The sequence below is a fragment of the Diospyros lotus genome, chromosome 9, assembly GCF_014633365.1.
Source record: "Diospyros lotus cultivar Yz01 chromosome 9, ASM1463336v1, whole genome shotgun sequence".
Taxonomy (NCBI): domain Eukaryota; kingdom Viridiplantae; phylum Streptophyta; class Magnoliopsida; order Ericales; family Ebenaceae; genus Diospyros; species Diospyros lotus.
This window is the reverse complement of record NC_068346.1, coordinates 8,210,311-8,229,416: the sequence shown is the minus strand read 5'-3', so window position 1 is coordinate 8,229,416 and position 19,106 is coordinate 8,210,311. Positions and strand designations below refer to the sequence as shown.

General features: G+C 30.4%; 1 protein-coding gene and 1 long non-coding RNA gene across 2 annotated transcripts in view; both read left to right on the top strand.

Annotated features, from left to right (window-relative positions):
* Positions 1-19,106, top strand: part of LOC127809530 (cell number regulator 1-like) — a 95,592-nt gene that overhangs the window by 42,224 nt on the left and 34,262 nt on the right. The window lies entirely within an intron of this gene.
* On the top strand, positions 1,245-17,870 carry LOC127809532 (uncharacterized). Its single transcript, XR_008025129.1, has 3 exons — positions 1,245-1,399; positions 3,039-3,094; positions 17,842-17,870. It is a non-coding gene; the product is annotated as an uncharacterized LOC127809532 (long non-coding RNA).

The following is a 19,106-nucleotide window of genomic DNA, read 5'->3' as shown; positions in this document are numbered from 1 at the left end:
AATAATGTGAACTTTCAATTCTTATATATATATTAAAAATAAAACATGCAAATAATTCGAAACAAAGACTGATTGAACTAAAGTAATGCTACGAGTAAGAGGTGCTGCCTATGATTTGCATAGTTTACCTACCTTCGTGTGCAAAGTCCTGCCATCAATTATATGACCTGCTGGAATCTATCATCAATGACCCATATACGTTGATTGAGATATAGCAAGTTTGATATGAGATGTAGTGTGAAGGGGCCACTTCCATTCCGCCCCTCCTTGCAACATGACAGGTCATCCAATCTGAGAGAAGGTTGAACTCAGCTGCCACATTTAACAATATTTGAACCCTCTCTTTCAACTCAGGGAATCTCATGGTTTTTGTTGTACAAATAGTTGGTAGGTACCAAACCTTCTGTCAGCAAAACTTAAAACCCTGACCCTGGCCTTCCATGACAGGGCATCCAATTTGAAAAAATGCCAGCCAAACCAAATTTAATATGTATATGTATTCTTATGCAAATAGAAAAATTAACTGTTCTTTCATAACAAAGGACTTAAACTCTCAAGTTTGCCTTTAAAGTTACGGTTTTGGATTGATGCGCCATCTTTCATAGTATGTATTCTTATGCAAGTAGAACTTGGTTTCAGGGCTTCCTTCTATCTCAACATAAGGAAGCCCTGAAACCAAGTTTTAGTAGATCTTTTAAATTGAATCATTGGGTAATTTCTCAAATTAAAAATTAGATAGGAATTAAATCTTTTACTGTTATGTCAGTTTGAATTTGTCATTGATTTAATTGAGTGGATTAGTTCAATTTCAAGGTCATTATTAGACCAATTAAATTTTTTGTATTTCTTTATTTTTAATTTTTGCATGTAATTGAGTGATCCAATTCTACCTTCAACCAATTAGAATCATTGTGGGCAGATCTTCAAGTAATTTCAATGTAGATTGTGACTGCTTCGAGAATATGAGGTTTGGTTTAATAATCATTTATATCTGAAATTAGATAATCTGATGTCATCCTGTTGTAAAGGACCAGATGATAAAGACAAACCAAATGAACATACTGATTAGGTTTCTTAAGCTATGCTTAAGAAACAGAAGGGTGAGTCCAGTTTGAAATATGCAAAGGGTACAGCTGCAAATGAAGCTTCTAGAAAGAGGTGTTAATTTATTTCTTTCTTGGATGTATTACTCATGATGTTTCATATTTATATTTGATGTTGATGCGTCTGAATTTCTATTCAGGTTTTCAATGTCCTAAAATGGCTGGTGTCTTTGTTTCACACATGCATGCATGTATGATCTCCCTACTATCTGTTATCAGGCCTGCTGAAAGACAATCGTATGGTAGGGCTTCAACCAAGAAGCCAGTGACAAGCACTCAAGTTGCTTCTCAACAAGGTGAGTTCTATATTTAGGCATCTTGCATTACTGGTTAAATTAAATGGGTGAGTTAAAAGTACCGTGGTGAGCAAGTGCAAAAAGGACACCTTCTATTTGTTTTAAGTTAATCGACAAATCTATCAAGTATTAGGATTGCATTATTCTCAAATTTATATAAAATTTACTACTCGAGGACTTTGGGATTGGTGTTTACATAGTGATTCTATGTTTTTTATCTACATTGTGGGAGCTTTGTGGATGGTTCTTTGTAGAAAATTTCTAAACAATTAGACATTACCTAGTAGCGTGCCCAATTGAACATCTTGTATACATGAAGATATCAAGCGTCTAATGCATATACTTAATATATTGAGAAGAGTCTATGTAATACTTTGCGGTATTGGCTCACCCCATCACTTGAATAACTTGTCTGAGAACTATGAACATGAATGACTCCTCAAGGTTGGTGTTCCTTGGCTGTATCTTTGAGGAATCTAAAGAGGCCATCTGGGTCAATTAAAAGCATCGTTGTGGTAATTTTATAACACATTGTGAGTTGATGTTATTTATTTGTTGCACTGGACAACACTTGCAGCAGGAATGCTACTTGACAAGGATTTTGGAAAAGAATATTTTATTTAAATGTGATATCACAGGCCAAATTACATCCTTTTCATGTATACAGATGTTCGCTATATGGGAGTGAGTGGTTTTTGATAAATTCTGTTCTTTCAACAAATACTTTCAATTGTTGATTATCTTGTCTGAAAAACCGATTGTGAGATTCTTTCAACAAATAGTTTGAGCTAGCCAAAAGTAGCTCAAGGACAAAAGGAGAAATACATTCAAGCTAAGGTATTTCTCTATTTCTTGTGGAATAAAAAATGTTAAAGCAAGAAAAATGAATCAAATGCTTTATTATCAGTTACAAAACCGAATCTGAAAGAAGCTTTTCACCAAAAGGAGAAATACATTCAAGCTAAGGTATTTCTCTTGGATAATGTTTGTATTAACATGTTGATATATATTACTTTGGCAAGGAAAATGTGTTTCACTAATTACTTTGTTACACAAGAATATATGGACCCAATTAAGGAGTTATAGAAATCTGGTCGTTGGAGATCTGGCTTTATTATATATGAACCCAATTATTGGCTTTATTAAGGAGTATATGGACCCATTTACTTCTAGAAGTGCATCCATTTCAACATTGTGTAAACTAAGAACTGGCTTTATGTCTTGTGTGTTGTTATACTGTAGTTCCTCCACTTCCCCTGCTGTTTGAAAGTTGCATACATTCTGCTAACTAAATAATCACCATTAAAGTCTTATGTCCGTTTCTCATGTTATTGATATTAAAGTTAATTAACAGAACAATCACTTACATAATCATTTCACCACAAACGTCTTACGAGTTCTTAAATTGATTGTGGCGCTAGAACATGATTAAGTGCTACGGTGCTTTTGAAGTCATTGATACATTTGTTTGCATGTTTCCTTGGCTGTGTGCCTTTTTTCATATGAGTTCTATTCACTTCATGTAGGGATTTATTTATTCTTTTCTTGACTTTATAATGTAAGACTATTTTTAGATACATGATTACCTTTGGTCCTAAAGTTTTTTTTTTCTTTTACTGAATGATTTAAATTTTTCTAGGACAATGTTCAAAGCTAGACCGTATGGAAGTTTTTCGACAATTTTTTATTAAATAGGTATTACATTCTTAAATCTCCTACAGGAGATCACTATAACAAATTTTGGTTTTCTTTATGAAATTTTTCGTAGTTAAAAATCTAATTTTCGTAGTAAAAAACAATCAGCTACGAAATTTTATTCGTAGCTTGAATCGTAGCCAAAGCCTCCTAGCTAATAGTAATTAGCTACGATTTACAATTTCGTAGAGAGTAATATACTTTTCGCTACAGTCCGATAAATGTAGAAAAAACATTAATTTTATACTACGACATATATCGTAGCTAATTATACCGATTTTCGTAGGTGATTATGTTGATTTTCATGGTTGATGATGTTAATTTTCGTAACAAATAACATAGCTTTTACTACGAATGTCAAATTGTAGAAATAAAACTTATTTTTAACTACAACAAATCGTAGCTAATTGTACCAATTTTCATAATAAATTTTCGTAACAAATTAATTTTCACATACCAATTTTTGTAGCAAATTATTTTTTTTCTACAATTTTCATAATTAATTCTATATACAACTAACAAACCATATCATTAAATTCAATTTCGTAGCCAAAAATAAAAAATAAAATCCCCTTTTTTGGGAATAATATTTTTCTCTAAACCTACACCAACCCTTACAATTAACATGAAATTTAAAATATAATACATAACTTCAAAATCATTCAATTAATCACATAAAATAAAATTAATGTCGACCACAATCTTCACCATGTTTTGAATATGGCTAGTATATAAAATCAATACGTGTAATATTGATAGCAACATTAAATTCTAAAATGAAAAGTTAAAAATTGACACAACGAAAATGTATCTCGAAGTGTCTTTCTTGTTTTCTTCTTTTGCTGCTTATGCTTTCTTCCTCTACTACTTGTGCACGACAAGAACCTGGAAAACAAAAGTCAACACAAATTAAAAAAAGAAATAAATAAAATACTTTTTGAACTCAACTCTTCGATGGAAAAAGAAAGGGTCATGCATACATACTGAGAGGATTACTCTAGTAATTCTAATAGAATTAAGATCCCAAAGTAGGAAACTTGAAAAATCCCAAAGCAGGAAACTTGAAAAATTTTAGTCTAGGATATTTTAGAGTTGTAGATCAGAAGTAAAAGCCAAAAATAACTTCATCTATGTTATTACTTGAACCAGCAGTTTAGGTTATGGAGAGTTTTAGGCTATGGAGAGTTTCAAGTTCGTATAGTTAAGTAGCCTAAAAAGGGAGATAAAACAAAAAAGAAGAAAACAAAAACACAATCTATGTTTAGAAATTCCAAAAATGAATAACACCCTAAGTTTAGAAGTCCTAAACCTAAATTTCTTTTATATTACCTAAAGTTTTACAGAAATTTCGACAGAGTCTCCCCTGTAAATTGGACTTAGCCAACCTGTAAAGAGACACCATATGCACATCACAACTAAAGACACCTAATCACACTCATCCAACATCTCAACAACCACCAAATAATTCAAGTTTCAATCCCCAACTCCACAACAATAAAAATATTAACCAACTAAGTAAATAACTTAGTCCAAATGGAAGATTTGGATCCAACCAAACCAAAACTAATTTATTCAAAATTTTAGGATTAAACAATTAAAAGAATGGGTAAATAAATGAATACAACACACCATCAAATCACTTTACATTATTTATCTCAACCAAGATTTCATGATTAAACATCTTTTGTGCTCCTCCTATTTTACATTATTTATCTCAACTACCAATATTCACAACACCACTATTTCCAACATATACAATACACAATTGAAGAATTAACAATGTGAAGAAGAGGAAAAGGAATAAGATAGCATTCAAATCACTTACCATGAAAAATTATTCGGTAGAGTCAAAATCAGATCCAAGTAACCTCTTAAAAAGGAGATCATGTTGCTCTAACTTTGCCATGGTAGTGTTTAATTGTTCCTTCAATTGGTCCCATTCTGCTTCAGATTGTCTAAGGGCCTCTTCCAATTCCAACATTTTTTGTGTATTTGAGTTTGTTGTTCTTGTTGGTTTTGGTCCTTATCCGAGTCCCTTCACTACAAAAAAATTGGCATTTAGCGGCGATTTTTAACCGCCACTAAATGATTTAGCGGCGGTTTTGAAAACCGTCGCTAAACCAGCGGTCGTGGAGCATTTAGCGGCAGTTTTAAAACCGCCGCAAAATCAGTGATTTAGCAGCAGTTTTTTTAATTTTAGCGGCAGTTTTAAAAATCGCCACTAAAATTAAAAAAAATTAAAATTTTTTATTTTAGCGGCGGTTGAAATCGCCACAAAAATTAAAAAAAATTAAAAAATTAAAAAAAATTAAAATTTTAAATTTTAGCAGCGGTTTTAGAAACCGCCGCTAAAATTAAAATAAAATTAAAAATTTTACTCTCTCACCCGCCCGCGCCCACACGGTTGCCCACCCGCCCAGCCACGTGGCCGCATATCCGCGCGCCACGTGGCGAGGCTAGAAATTAACCTCTTCCCCAGTTTCGAACCCACAACCTCCCCTATGCCATTGCATGCTTGAAACCGCCTGATCTACCAACTTCCCTTGTTATATAATTACATATATAAATTATATACCACTATTTTTTAGAATTATATTTTATATTTTTTAATATAGAAAGAAAAACATTAATTAATTTATCATTGTTTAAAAGAATAAAGGAATAAATTAAAAATAAATTAATTGAATTAAATTAACTAAATTAATTTATTAAAAATAAAAAAATTATATATATTTTAAAATTATTAAAATTTTGTTAAATTTATTTTTATTTTTATTTTTTTAAATTAAATTTTTAGTTAACTAGTGGTGAACCCGGGTGATATATGGCAGAGTTTAATTTAAAAATAAAAAAATAAATTTATGATTTTAAATAATTTTATCTAAATTGATAATTATAATTTTTTTAATCTTTAATCATATTGAAAAAATTTAAGTTTACTTAATTATTCACTATTCAATATGCTAATGGAGAACACTTTTAATTCAATATACTTATAAAAATTTTTTATTATATTATATTTATTTATAAATAAATATTATAAAATCTATAATATTTCCACTTAAAGACGTTCGTTATTTTCTATTTATTATATTATAATTATAAATATAAATTAAAACTCTTAAATATGAGTAAGAATAAGTTTTTTCAATAATAACAAAATTTTAAAAAAATGAATTTTGATTTCTTCCATAGTCTTAAAAATGTGATACCTTAAATATTAATTAGCATTGAAAAACTCTAATACTTGACAACCCTAATAATTGACATTTGACTATCATATTTTATTATTATATAAATATACATAGCATAAAGATATAAAAATAATATATTAAATAAATAGATACTTTTCTATGACTTAATTAATAGTTTAAGTTGTCTATTAATATTTCTCATAAAATTCATGCAAATTTAATAGAAAACAATTAGCATTGAAAAACTTGTATATTTAAAATTTATTATTAATTTTACATAATTAATATATATTATTTCGAAACAATTGAAAGATTTAAATTATTAATGCAAATTACAAAATATAAATTATTAATGTAATAAGTATTAAATGCAAGTTTTGGGGAAAAATTTTATTACTACTTATTATTTCAAAGCAATTGAAAGATTTAAATTATTAATGCAAATTACAAAATGTAAATTATTAATTCAATCAGTATTAATTGTAAATCATTAATGCAAGTTTTGGAGGAAAATTTCTTTTCTGAAGACTATCCTATTTTTATATATGTAAAGATGCAAATTACAAAATGTAAATTATTAATGCAATAAGTATTAAACACAAATCATTAATTTGGGGAAAAATTTTATTACTATTTATTATTTCAAAACAATTGAAAATTTTAAATTATTAATGCAAATTACAAAATACAAATTATTAATGCAATAAGTATTATTTGTAAATCATTAATGCAAGTTTTGGGGAAAAATTTCTTTTTTGTAGACCATCATACTTTTATATATATAAAGATGCAAATTACAAAATGTAAATTATTAATGCAATAAGTACTAAATGCAAATCATTAATTTGGGAGAAAATTTTATTACTATTTATTATTTCAAAACAATTGAAAATTTTAAATTATTAATGCAAATTACAAAATACAAATTATTAATGCAATAATTATTATTTGTAAATCATTAATGCAAGTTTTGGGGGGAATTTTTTTTTTTTAAAACTATCCTTCTTTTATATATATAAAGATGCAAATTACAAAATGTAAATTATTAATACAATAAGTATTATTTGTAAATCATTAATGCAAGTTTTGGGGAGAAATTTCTTTTTTGAAGACTATCCTACTTTTATATATATAAAGATGCAAATTACAAAATGTAAATTATTAATGCAATAAGTACTAAATGCAAATCATTAATTTGGGAGAAAATTTTATTACTATTTATTATTTCAAAACAATTGAAAATTGTAAATTATTAATGCAAATTACAAAATACAAATTATTAATGCAATAAGTATTATTTGTAAATCATTAATGCAAGTTTTGGGGGAAATTTTTTTTTTGAAAACTATGCTTCTTTTATATATATAAAGATGCAAATTACAAAATGTAAATTATTAATGCAATAAGTATTAAATGTAAATCATTAACGCAAATTTTGGGGAAAAATTTTATTACTACTTATTATTTCAAAGCAATTGAAAATTTTAAATTATTAATGCAAATTATAAAATATAAATTATTAATACAATAAGTATTAATTGTAAATTATTAATGCAAGTTTTGGGGGGAAATTTCTTTTTTGAAAACTAAATTAAATATTTTAATGAATTTTGCGACGGTTTTGAAAAATCGTCGTAAATATTAATTTAATTTTAATTATAAATTATTTAATTATTTTTGAATTTAGCGGCGGTTTCTAAATTAATTTTTTTAATGAATTTTGCGACGGTTTTGAAAATCGCAGCAAATATTAATTTAATTTTAATTTTAAATTATTTAATAATTTTTGAATTTAGCAGCGGTTTTTCAGAAACTGCTGCTAAATTAAATTTTTTAATGAATTTTGCGGCGGTTTTGAAAACTGCCGCAAATATTAATTTAATTTTAATTTTAAATTATTTAATAATTTTTGAATTTAGCGGCGGTTTTTCAGAAACCGCCGCTAAATTACATTTTTTAATGAATTTTACGGTGGTTTTTAAAACCGTTGCAAATATTAATTTAATTTTAATTTTAAATTATTTAATAATTTTTGAATTTAGCGGCAGTTTTTCAGAAACCGCCGCTAAATTACATTTTTTAATGAATTTTGCGGCGGTTTTTAAAACCGCCGCAAATATTAATTTAATTTTAATTTTAAATTATTTAATAATTTTTGAATTTAGCGGCAGTTTTTCAGAAACCGCCACTAAATTAAATTTTATTTTTTAATTATTTAATTATTTTCTAAATTTAGCGGCGATTTTTTGAAAACCGCCGCTAAAATAGTATTTTGCGACGGTTTGCAAACAGCCGCAAAATTTCATTTTTTGCAGCGGTTTTAGAAACCGCTGCTAAAAATCAATTTTTTTGTAGTGCTTGATATATCCCGACTTTGTGCCAAGGACCATGTCACAAATTTCAGATGGACTTAATGAAGTACCATCAGCAATTGATTGAGTAAGAAGTTCTTGCATTTCATTTTGCAAAAGTATAAGAATTAGAATGCTGAAACCTCAAAACTTATGTAATCAATTATTGAAATTAGAATGTAAAATTGTTATCCAAAGAAGTAACTTACATAATTTGCTTCTGCTGCTGGATTCGTCCATCCTTTGCCCTCACTATAATAAGTGCGTTTATAAAATGTTATTCGATCACATTCCTCTCCATCAAGCTCGTTCAAACTCTACACTTTTTTATATCAATAAGAAAAAGTTTGTTGTACAAAGGATATATATTGAATAATAAAATTAATTCTTACAATTTCATTTCGAAGAGTGACAAAGGCTCGTGAACCTTGGTTGTGAGATGTAATTCTTTTTTTCCTATTCTCCTTATTCTTCGCACATCTTTCCTGTACAGGAACAAAATCATATGAAATACCAAAAGGAAAGTGGAGAATTTGAGTTTGAACATTAAGGCGATACACAGGTCCTTGGGGCTTGACCAATATGCACAAAGATCATCACAATTCTCTTGGGTAAGCCTAGCAGGTTTGTTTTGTTTTGCTTCTTCTAATGTCTTAAATTTTTGAAAATGCTTGTGAAGATGATATCTTTGATCCCTACTTCGATTCTTCAATATATCTTCCACTTTTTTTCTTACATCTTCTTCTCCTATATCAATAATGTCCAACCTCATCTAAAAAAAAATAAAATAATTTAAGTTATTACACATGTAATTGAAATAACCTAAATTAAAATTAAAAAAAAAAAACTAAACAAAATGGTGATCGTTAAAGATAAAAAAATAATTGAGTACAAGTTTACTTACATCAAGCCGGTCATAGGCAGAAGTCAAATGATCATGATTGTTTTTAAGATCCTTCCACTTTGTTGGCATGGGTAAAAAGTCTCGAGCTATAATACCAAGCTCACTTGATAGCTTTGCAGATTCAATCCTATCAACTGGTCATCCTTTATCCATGGAAATATGTATAGGCATTTTTTTCTTAATTATTTTGTTAATCTTTCTTAAGCCTTTGCCTTTTGTCGGACCTCGGCCTGTACTAGTTGCATTAGAAGTGGAACCTATAATAGACATCACTATTTAAGTAGATATAAAGCAAAATAAGTACCATATTACAACCACAACTTAATGTTTTAGAAATACTAGTATTGTCTAATGGAGTCAGTGGAGTGCTACCAGGTTGAGGACCATCTGTCATTGAAGTAAGGGACGGTCCACATGGCTCTTGAGGAGGTGAGTCATTTGAGGTATTAATAGGTTGAGGTGGCCCAGTTGAAGTCCTTAAAAGAGGTGGTCTTTGTATCCCTTGAGGCATGTCACTAGATTTCTTAATCACTTTTTGCTTTCCAATGTTGAGTGGAATATTGAATGGAGATGATGACTTTGTAGTATGGGGTAGTTGTGATGCTTCATTTGGATTACCATTACAAGATGGGACAACTCGATTGCCAATGGGGCCAACTCCGATAAGAACTGGATTAGACAACCTCTGAGAAAGGATAAATTTGGATGATTTATGTGATGTATCTTTAGCTGATGGAATGACTCTGTTTAGGCTCAGTGGAGGGATAAATGTCGCAGTTGACCTTGACGAATTTGACAATCTAGATATCCCTTGAGGTTTAGGGCTTGAAGATGTAACTTCACTAGAAGTAGACTTTTTGAACTTACCATGACATAATGCAGATGCCATGATTAACTAAACCTATAAAACCATAAGAATTACCTTTAGCATGAAATATTTATAGCAAAATCCTAAATGTTTACAAAATAACAAGTAAAATCCTAAATATTTAAGCTCATACTATTTTTCTGCTTCAACAAATTAACACATTCTACCAATATTTTAAATCAATAAAAGTCCAAAGAGCCTTTAATATAAAAGGAAACTCCAAAGGTTTTAACACAGTGAGTATGTTTACAAGTTAATTTAACTATCCATCTATCTACATATAAAAAGGTGATAAAACAGAAATTAAACTTGTGTAAGTTGCAATTTCTGGGTTGCCAAAGCCAATTGGTAGAAATTATCAAGTAATAGAAAGAAATCACCTGTTGTCTCTTGCAACTAATAACAAAACTTGAGAAGTTGATATTGTGTAGAAAACCTGACAAAAACATCAAACCAATAATATAATTAATGAGAAACTAAAGTAAATAAAGAGTTCAATTAATGAGAAGCTCTCAATACACATTTATGTAATTCTCTAAAATAAATTACTATTGAAAAATCCATTACATTAAATTAGAAGAAAAGAAAATTTCATATAGAATATTAAACTAAAAGTACAAATCAAAGTTCAAGGTCACTATATTCATCAATAGGCTCCAACTCCTCATTGTCACTACAATTGCTGGCTGTGTCATTTTCATCATCATCATCCAAAATGAAATCATCAGATTCTTGCTCCATTTGCATGTTGCCTCCCAAGTTGTGGACACCACTAGCTTCTACTACACTTGGATTGACGTCATCTCTAAGCAATGGTGCCATTCCATGATCTTTAATTGAAATTACACCACCCTCTAATGATTCTCCATCTTGTCGCACCTCATCATGGGCATTATCTTCTTCAGCATCTATGTTTTCATTCTCAAGTATGTCATATACATGTCTGTGTCGAAATCGCTGCACAATTTTCCAATTTTCCCCTAACTTCATGTCATTGATGTAGAAAACTTGGTTCACTTGAGATGCTAGCACAAAAGGATCATGTTGATACCATTTTTTTGTGACATTGATGCTTGTTATGTTACCATCTTTCTGTATACATGACCTTTTATTACTAACATCAAACCAATCACACTTAAAGAGGATGACATGTTTTTCTTTGATGTAATCTATTTGAATGATATCTTTGAGAACTCCATAGAAGCTAAGGACATCATCTCCATGGTTTCCTTCAACAACTACCCCACTATTTTGACTTCTAAGGCAAGTATCACGCTCCTGAACGTGAAACCTAACCCCATTTATTATACAACCAGTATATTTCATAACAACTTGAGGTCCACATGCCAATGAATATAATGCCTCAGTTGCTTCAGGTGCTTTAATGTTGTATAAGTGTGTTATCTGCAATAGAGAATAAATATTTAGTAGCAATAAATATTTAAATATTCAATACTCTTATGAATGTAGTCATAACAAAATAATTAATTAATTACCTGTTGTCTAAACCATGAAGGGAAATGTTCTTTTTGGCTTTTATCAAGATTTATTGCATTTTCTTGCTCAAGCTTCCTGTTGTGCATTCTAATTGCAAGACTTGTTAGTTTAGAGATAACATTAACCAAATTAAACACATACAATAGTATACTTACTCAATATATGATTTTGCTTCCTCATAATTGTTCAACACATACCAATAAGCTAAATTGAGCTCTTTCTCAATTAGACCACCATATATTTCTCCTCCAATTGGCCTAAATCTTTGTGAGAAAATAAGCAACCCACCATTCTCAGCCACATCAAAATTTTTTTCTTCCTGATTAAATTTAGTCTCAATTCCTTGCAAATACATTGAACAAAATGTCAAGCATTCATTCACAATGTAAGCTTCTGCAATAGAACCTTCAGGATATGCTCTATTTCTTACATAACTCTTTAGAGTCCCCAAGAATCTGGAAATATATAAATGTTGAAATAAGAAAATTGTTACTACTACATAATTGGGTAAAAAATTATAACAAAAATATGGGGAGCATATTTTATTTTTTAAATAGATTTTTCCAAAAAAAAGGCTTTTCAACAAATAATTGTAAGGAAAACGACATCACCTTTCAATTGGGAACATCCATCGATATTGAATTGGTCCTCCGAGGATGGCTTCATTTGGGAGGTGAATTGCCAAATGTACCATTATGTCAAAAAAGGCCGGAGGAAAAATCATTTCAAGCTTGCAAAGTATCAATGTAATCTCTTACTGCATGGTCTCTAGTTCATCTATCTTCAATGTCTTACAACAGATTCTTTTAAAGAAATCTCCTAGTTCAACCAATACATTAGACACATCCTTGCTCAAACATCCACGTATTCCACAAGGTAGCAAACGTTGCAATAGAACATGACAATCGTGGCTTTTCAAACCTGATATCTTGCCATCACTCACATTAGCACATCGAGAAATGTTAGAAGCATAGTTGTCTGGAGATTTTACTAACTTTAAAAATTCACAAAATTTCTGTTTTTCTTCCTTGGAAAGCATATAACAAGCTGGTGGTATTATATATGATCCATCATCTCTCTTCTTCAAGTGTAATTCTTTCCTAATTTTCATGTCCTCCAAATCTTGTCTTACCTTCAGTGTATCTTTTGTTTTCCCTTCAATGTCAAACAAAGTCCCCAAAATATTTTCACATATATTCTTTTCAACATGCATCACATCAAGATTGTGCCTTAACTTCAAATTTTTCCAGTAAAGAAGCTGGAAAAAAATACTTCTTTTAGTCCAATTCAATTCTTCAGGATTACGCTTCCTTTTTTTATTAGTTGGATGCTTTCCTAGTGTGACATTGATTGATTCTAGCTGATGTAGCACATCTTCACCAGACAAATCCTTATGTGCCATTCCATATTCTGCCTTACCATCAAATTTCCTACTTTTCCTCCAACAGTGGTCACGTGGCAAGTATCGGCGATGACCCATATAACATATTTTGCTTCTCAATTTTTGAGAATATGTATGCTTGTTACAAACAGGGCATGCTAAGTAACGCTTTGTGCTCCATCCTGACAAATTCCCATATGCAGGGAAGTCATTAATGGTCCATAACAAAGCAGCATGCATTTGGAAATTTTTTCTAGAAGCAGCATCATATGTTAATACACCATTGGCCCACAACTCTTTTAATTCATCTATCAATGGTTGCATGTAGACATCAATGTCCTTTCCAAGGGCTTGAGGTCCAGGAATAAGTAAGGACATCATAAAAAATGACTCTTTCATGCATTTCCAAGGAGGTAAGTTATATGGAATAAGGATTACTGGCCACATGCTATAAGAGTTACTCATATTACCAAAAGGATTGAAACCATCAGTTGCTAAGCCTAACCTAACATTGCGAGGATCCTCAGCAAACCATGGATACTTCTTATCCAATTCCTTCCAAGCTTTTGAGTCAGACAGATGTCTCAACAAATTCTTATCATCAATCCAATTATTCTTCTTGTGCCACCTCATATTTGTAGCTGTCTTGCTTGACATAAATAATCGTTGGAGCCTTGGTTTTAATGGAAAGTATCGCAGTATCTTATGTGGTATCTTTTTTCCTTTAGCATCATTAAGCTTCCATCTAGAGGTACCATAAACTGGACATTCTTGTCGATTTTCAAACTCTTTCCAAAATAGTGCACAATCATACTCGCATGCATGAATAGGAACATATCCTAATCCTAAGTCTTGTAAGACTTTTTTTGCTTCATATTCAGAATTTGGAAGCACCTCACCGTCAGGAAATATGCTTTTCAAATATGCTAACAACATGTCTACTGATTTCTTGCTCCATTTATTGAATACCTTCAAATGGAGAATCATAATGATGAAAGAGAGTTTTGATGCTTTAGAGCAACCTGGATATAATTCTTGTTGAGATTCATTTAATATTTGCTCAAAGTTTTCAAGGCCTCTATTAATAAAATTACCGTCAACATCACTTCTAAGATTGTTTTCAGTAAAATTTCCTAAGTCAGCTAGCATATCTTCAACTCCATCATCTTGCTCATATGTCATTTCATCATTTTCTTCTATATCCCTATCATCATCATGAACACTATCAGGAATTTTATACTCAGAGCATTCCCCATGATAGATCCACCGAATATAATCTCTATCTATACCTCGCTCTAGGAGATGTCTAAGTACTTCTTTTTTGCTTCTTTTGTCTAAGTTTAAACAATTTTCACAAGGACATCGAATTTCACAATCTTGACCCATATTATCTCTAACAAATTTCATGAAAGACTGAACTCCATGCACATAGACCTCAAACCATTTTTTGGCAGACATCCAGCTTTTATCCATGACTTTGGACACTTTCTGAATCACATAAAGAATAAAAGAAAAATTAAGAATAAAACAATATCATCAAACATAAATTATGGTTTTCCACTTATTTAGAACCTTTTATTGTGCTAGATGGCATTTTATATGTTAACTGATGTAAATGAATACAGATGGGTTTTATTGTTTCAATATATTTTAGTCTATTTATGTTATTCCAATTTTCAGATCCTATGTCATCAAACATAAAGTATTTATGCAATCAATATATAATTATTATTTAATTTATAATTATTTTCACACATGCTTTATTAACAATGTGATGAGGGTCGAGCTACGAATGAAGTTGAAACAACATTAGCGTATTTGAAAAAGTTTGATTGTGCGTCTTTGAAGAAACGGGCATAGAATTCGCTTACGAACTCCGATTTCAGCCCATAATATATGCTTTTGGGGTAGCTCGATGAGACGAATGCAACTAGCAGCTTTGCTGCTACAAATTATGTTTTTTCGCCATTTGAATTTTCCTTTTATGCTAAAATGCAATTTTTTAGTTATTCTAGAGTCTTTTATTTTGTAAGGGCAATGGAACTAGGTAGAGCACTATGCTGTACAACCAAAAAAATAAATAGTGTGTACAAGAGTGATCAGACAGAACACTGTTATCAAACACAACATAGAGAAAGCTAAAATTTGTTGTAGTAACCAAACCATAGTAATTAATAAAAGGCTATCGACTTTAACAAAATGAATAACAAGTTTTCCCTCTATATATTATCAACTTTAACTTGGCTTCCACTTGCTTTTTGTTGCAAAAGGTATTTAATGTTGCATTTGGTGCTGCGGAAATTATACATAATTCGTCGTAAATTTGTAGGTAAATCATGATACTTTGTACTTGATCTTAAAACCGTTGAGATTATATAGAGCTGCATAATTGATTGATCATTATCCTTTTTTTTTCTCTCTATAATTCAATTGTTCTGTTGCTTTCATTGTTTTCAAATGGGATCTGTAACGAGCTGCTTTATAATCTGTAACAGTTTTAGTTAGAGGAATACTTTGATTGATTTTGTGTTAAATGTCTTACGAGAATTATTGATTTTGTATCTGTGCCAAACCAAAATAATATTTGTTACTTGACTCCCTTCTTGTTAGACTTTTTTAACTCTGCCTTCACTGTTCTAATTTTGACATAATCTCTCCTGGATGTTTGTAACTTCTTGTGCTAATTTATTAATTTTTGGATTAATAAATGAAAGTGGCCCTTATAAAAAAAGCTGTGGAATGAAGTTCTAAAATATTTTGCTGCTTGTAATATCAGAAGTTAAAGTCTTGCTTGTTATTTCGTCTATTTTCTTGTCACTTTAGCACAATTGATGCCCTTTGTGCAAAACTACGTGGTTAAGATGCTACAACATTTGGCAGGCTAGCTTTCTCTATCTGCCAAATATACTTCTGTCCCCAAACTTGCAAACTGAACCTTTTGAATTCAATTTAATGCCACCCACTGGCTTGTCTTGTTTAGCAAGTTCTAAATTTTGTTTGTTTAACAACATAATTAATTAATTTGTTAATTTTCTTTGTGTAGCAGTTAACAATCAATCATCTTAAGTTAAACAAATAACAATAAAGTGTTTATATTTCCCAATAAATAACATGTAAAAATCAATCATCGGTAACATGTAATACGAACACACGAACACTGATTTGATGGAATATGTATGTTACACACATAGAGTCTCAAATTAACTAAACTCTTGAGCACACAGAATGTATAACAATGGTCAGAGCACTTATTAGGCATTTTATCAAACATATGGTGTGCTTGTACAGTTAAAACATAACCAATGCACCCAAGCAATAAGGGCAAAACCAATTTAGGGATGAAACAGATTGACGTACCAGATTGACGTCCCTGTAATGAGGTTTTGGATTTGGCGAGGATGAAGGGTTGGCTCTTCGTTGAACAGATTGACGTACCAGATTGTTGCGTCGTGTGTTTCTCTTCGCTGGGATTGAAGGCGTGGGCTTTGTCTTCGTTGAACAGATTGCGTCTTGGGTTTTGTCTTCGCTGAACAGATTGCCTCGTGGGTTTTGTCTTCGTGGGAAGAAATAGATTCGCTGGATTGAAGGCTTTGGATTCGACGGGGATGAAGGTTGTTCCTCGCTGGCATTCAAGAAAAAGAGTGGGTTTGCGTACAAAATCGTTGCTGGATTGAAGCTCTAGGGATTTTGGATTTGACGGGAAATTGGGTTGCTTCGCCTTGCCTTCTGGGTTGCTTCGCGGTATAGAAACTGTTTTGCATAAGAGGGAACTCAAATTTTGCGCGCGAGAGAGAGAGGGTTTGCACGAGAGGGAGGTTGCCACCAAAAGTTAGTGAAAATTGAACTTTTTAAATTTGAGTGAAAACAAAATTAAACCCTCCCAGTGAAAATATTGAACAAAATTGAACTTTTTATATTTTTTTCAGTAAAAATAAAATTTTAGTGAAAAAATTTTCCCTCCAAAAATTTTTTCCCCACCAAATGTTCCCCGCTCATTTTTTATATTTTTTAATTTTCATTATTAAACTTATCATTTCACTACAATTTAATAATTTTGTAGCAAAATCTTATTTTTTAGCTACGTAATTTAGGATTGTAGATAAAATTTTGGTATTGAAAAATTATTTTTGGTAGTAAAAAAATTGGCTAATTTAAATTGTCTACAATTTAATAATTTCGTAACAAAATATTAAGTTTTAGCTACGAAATTTATAGCGTAGTTAAAATTTTCGTAGCTAAAAATTATATTTGGTGGGAAAAATTTTAACTCCTACTATTTAATAGTTTCGTAGCAAAATGTTAACATTTTGCTACGAAATTTTCTACGTAGAAAAAAAAAATCATAGCGAAAAGATTGTTTTGTTGTAGTGGATTAATGGTGAATTTAATTAATTGCTAATAATATTGATTATTAAGTAGAGATAGTGTTAATCATTGGATTAATGTATTCATGTTTTAATGGAGTTTATTGAGTAGAGAGAGTATTAGAAATTTAGTACTGCTATTTTAGAAGATGATGAGTAATATGATTTTTTCTCTTCACAATTTGTAGGTACTTGAAGATACAAGTCGAGCAGGAAACACATGGTATTGGTTGCGACTATAATACATGGATTCTAATGACACTTGTAACAATTTTTTATTTTGATTATAGGGAGAGATTAGGATAATATGAAACCCATAGTTTTTTCTTTTTTTCATTTTTATGATTGTGGACATATGGAAGTTCTTAAGATGATTGTAATTAGTACATAATTAATGTCAATGATCATATTTTTCATATATCTTGTTTTTACTAAATTAATTGAGAATCACATTTTTATTATTAGTATCTGTTTTTTCAAAATTAATTGGTACAAAATAAATTTTTATATAATAGTAAAAATAGTCATAATGAGAAATAAATATAGATATAACAACAAAAATATTCATCATTGATATTATGTTTAGTGACCAGTAAATATTGTAATAATGATGGAAATATCCATCGTTGATATTATGTTTAGTGATCGGTAAATATTGTAATAAGGACGAAAATACCCATCGTTAATATTATTTTCAACGACCACACACATTGTTATAGCGACAGAAATATTCTATCGTTATTATTGTTTTTAATGACGGGACTTTTGCCCCTCATTACTTATATTAACGACGGTACTTTTTTTTCTGTCATTAATACTATTAACGACGGGATTTTTTCTGTCGTTAAAACTCTTTAACGACAAGAAACCAACTTTTAACCACTAGTTTTTCCCTTGTTAAAACCTTTTTTTTTTGTAGTGATAGGAGAGGTAAACCCTAGATAAATCAAGGTGGACATAAGCGAATGTGTTGTGCACATGGTGAGTGAATTCCCTGGAAATGTAAAACAGCCCCCCCTAGGAAAACCATTTCCAGCAAAAGTGAGAAAAAAGCCTCATGTGACCAAAAATTAAAACTTAGTTTCCTTGAAAAATAAGTGCAATCAAACACTACAAAAGTTAGAACTTGGGTGGAAAATAGTCATTTTTCATGGAAAATAAGTGCAATCAAACACACCCTTAATGTGTTAGGAGTTGGATCCATTTGTTAATTTATAGCCTTACTTTTAGAAGCTCTCCTTTCCACTCTAGTGAAGTCATCTCTTGGTGAATTTCTAAGGCCTCCAAGAATGGCCTTCATGCTAGGCTTCACCATAGTTGGGTTTGAATTACGAATAGAATCGAAATTGTTTTTCTAAAAATTGAATTAAAATTGTTTTTTTAATTTCAATTTAAAAATTAGAATCAAAACTAAAGACTTACAATTCTGTTTTGATTCCTGAAAATAAGGAAT